The 3,725-nt window shown below is 29.3% G+C and overlaps 1 protein-coding gene across 3 annotated transcripts in view; it reads left to right on the forward strand.

Annotated features, from left to right (window-relative positions):
• Positions 1-1,526: 1,526 nt before the first annotated feature.
• LOC120562382 (tropomyosin alpha-4 chain-like) overlaps positions 1,527-3,725 on the forward strand; it is a 25,859-nt gene continuing 23,660 nt past the window's right edge. For all 3 annotated transcript variants that reach the window (XM_039806091.1, XM_039806089.1, XM_039806090.1), the window contains exon 1: positions 1,527-1,863. The gene's annotated coding sequence lies outside the window, so the exon portion shown is untranslated. The remainder of the gene's footprint in view (positions 1,864-3,725) is intronic.

Here is a 3,725-nt window from a genome sequence, read left to right on the forward strand (position 1 = left end):
AATGTATACTCTGTATGTGTGCTGTGTGTCTGATATTTTGCTGCTGCAACACCGTTATTTCCCATTTTTTGGGATCAATAAAAATCTATCTATCTATCTATCTATCTATCTATCTATCTATCTATCTATCTATCTATCTATCTATATATCTATCTATCTATCTATATTTTATTTTATATATAATCAGGCTGCGCATTAGAGTGTAAATGTGTGTGAGTGTGTATCTGATGAGCAGGTGGCACCTTGTAGGGCAGCCTCGGCCACAGTGTCTGAATGTGTGTGAATGGTGAGTGTTTCCTGTATGTTAAAGCTCTTTGATTAGTCGTTAAGACTAGACAGCTATATAAATACTGTCCATTATAAAGATATAAATACTGTCCATTATAAAGATATAAATACTGTCCATTATAAATATATAAATACTGTCCATTATAAAGACATAAATACTGTCCATTATAAATATATAAATACTGTCCATTATAAAGATATAAATACTGTCCATTATAAAGATATAAATACTGTCCATTATAAATACTGTCCATTATGAAGATATAAATACTGTCCATTATAAATACTGTCCATTATAAAGATATAAATACTGTCCATTATAAAGATATAAATACTGTCCATTATAAATATATAAATACTGTCCATTATAAAGACATAAATACTGTCCATTATAAAGATATAAATACTGTCCATTATGAAGATATAAATACTGTCCATTATAAATATATAAATACTGTCCATTATAAATACTGTCCATTATAAAGATATAAATACTGTCCATTATAAATATATAAATACTGTCCATTATAAATACTGTCCATTATAAAGATATAAATACTGTCCATTATAAAGATATAAATACTGACCATTATAAATACTGTCCATTATAAATATATATATACTGCCCATTATAAATATATAAATACTGTCCATTATAAATATATAAATACTGTCCATTATAAATACTGTCCATTATAAAGATATAAATACTGTCCATTATAAAGATATAAATACTGTCCATTATAAATATATAAATACTGTCCATTATAAATACTGTCCTTTATAAAGATATAAATACTGTCCATTATAAAGATATAAAAACTGTCCATTTTAAAGATATAAATACTGTCCATTATAAATATATAAATACTGTCCATTATAAATACTGTCCATTATAAAGATATAAATACTGTCCATTATAAAGATATAAATACTGACCATTATAAATATATAAATACTGTCCATTATAAATGCTGTCCATTATAAAGATATAAATACTGACCATTATAAATACTGTCCATTATAAATATATAAATACTGTCCATTATAAAGCTATAAATACTGTCCATTATAAATATATAAATAAGAACATGAAATGATACAAACAATAAAATAACAGATACATTATATAATACATAAATAAACATTTAAAAGCTAATTCAGAGGTTTCAGGGACTAAAAGCGTGATTTTCTGGAACGGTCCTTGTCATGCGTCACTTCCTGTAGAGGGAATTTAACCCGGAAGAGGGCGTAGTCCGCAGTAGGGAGTTGGCTGGATGAGGAAGCAGCGGATCAGACTTCAGCGCCGCAAACAGGACCAGAACCGGGACAAAAAGTGACCATAAACCGAGACCAGAACCCGAAGTGTGTTCCCCAGAGACTCCGACCAGAACCGCACCTGCCTGCCCCAGAGACCCTTCAAAGATCGACACCAGGCCGCTGTTTGTAGAACTTTCCTCCGCTCCCTTAGCTAACGGCTAGTTCTAGTGCTAACGGCTAATTAGCCTGTGTGCTAACAGGGAAGTGACGCTGCGCGCTGAAGTCGGGACTCTTTTCTTCAGAAGACTGACACAGGTGAGAAGAATCCCTCAGGTACCTGGCTCACCTGGTTTCTGCTGGCTCTGATGCTAACACGAAGCTAACAGCAAGCTAACAGGAAGCTAACAGGGCGGTGGTCGCTGGTAGCTGCGGGAGCTAACATGCTAATTACACAACAACACGTCAGATGGAGAAATGAGTGAAGTAACCTCTGGTAGTTACTGAATCCTAAATTTATATAATTAATTACATTAATTAATATAATCCGAATCAGAAAGCAATTTATTAGTAGTTCCCCGACCTGGTCTGCCTCGGTGCTCCAACATTAATAACAGTTACAACATGTAATATAAAGAGAGTTATAGTATGTGTAATAGTTACAACATTTAATATAAAGACAGTTATAGAATGTGTAGTAGTTGTTACATGTAATATAAAGAGAGTCATAGTATGTGTATATAGTTGTTACATGTAATATAAAGAGAGTTATAGTATGTGTAGTAGTTACAACATGTAATATAAAGAGAGTTATAGTATGTGTGATAGTTATAACATTTAATATAAAGAGAGTTAGAGTATGTGTAGTTGTACATGTAATATAAAGAGAGTTATAGTATGTGTAGTAGGTACAACATGTAATATAAAGAGAGTTATAGTATGTGTAATAGTTACAACATTTAATATAAAGACAGTTATAGAATGTGTAGTAGTTACAACATGTAATATAAAGAGAGTTATAGTATTTGTAATAGTTGTTACATGTAATATAAAGAGAGTTATAGTATGTGTAGTAGTTACAACATGTAATATAAAGAGAGTTATAGTATGTGTAGTAGTTACAACATGTAATATAAAGAGTTATAGAATGTGTAGTAGTTACAACATGTAATATAAAGAGAGTTATAGTATTTGTAATAGTTGTTACATGTAATATAAAGACAGTTATAGAATGTGTAGTAGTTACAACATGTAATATAAAGAGAGTTATAGTATTTGTAATAGTTGTTACATGTAATATAAAGACAGTTATAGAATGTGTAGTAGTTACAACATGTAATATAAAGAGAGTTATAGTATGTGTAGTAGTTACAACATGTAATATAAAGAGAGTTATAGTATGTGTAGTAGTTACAACATGTAATATAAAGAGAGTTATAGTATGTGTAGTAGTTACAACATGTAATATAAAGAGTTATAGAATGTGTAGTAGTTACAACATGTAATATAAAGAGAGTTATAGTATTTGTAATAGTTGTTACATGTAATATAAAGAGAGTTATAGTATGTGTAGTAGTTACAACATGTAATATAAAGAGAGTTATAGTATGTGTAGTAGTTACAACATGTAATATAAAGAGAGTTATAGAATGTGTAGTAGTTACAACATGTAATATAAAGAGAGTTATAGTATGTGTAGTAGTTACAACATGTAATATAAAGAGAGTTATAGTATGTGTAGTAGTTACAACATGTAATATAAAGAGAGTTATAGAATGTGTAGTAGTTACAACATGTAATATAAAGAGAGTTATAGTATTTGTAATAGTTGTTACATGTAATATAAAGAGAGTTATAGTATGTGTAGTAGTTACAACATGTAATATAAAGAGAGTTATAGTATGTGTAGTAGTTACAACATGTAATATAAAGAGTTATAGTATGTGTAGTAGTTACAACATGTAATATAAAGAGAGTTATAGTATGTGTAATAGTTACAACATGTAATATAAAGAGAGTTATAGTATTTGTAATAGTTGTTACATGTAATATAAAGAGAGTTATAGTATGTGTAGTAGTTACAACATGTAATATAAAGAGAGTTATAGTATGTGTAGTAGTTACAACATGTAATATAAAGAGAGTTATAGTATGTGTAATAGTTGTTACATGTAATATAA

This window comes from Perca fluviatilis, chromosome 7, assembly GCF_010015445.1.
Source record: "Perca fluviatilis chromosome 7, GENO_Pfluv_1.0, whole genome shotgun sequence".
Lineage (NCBI taxonomy): Eukaryota > Metazoa > Chordata > Actinopteri > Perciformes > Percidae > Perca > Perca fluviatilis.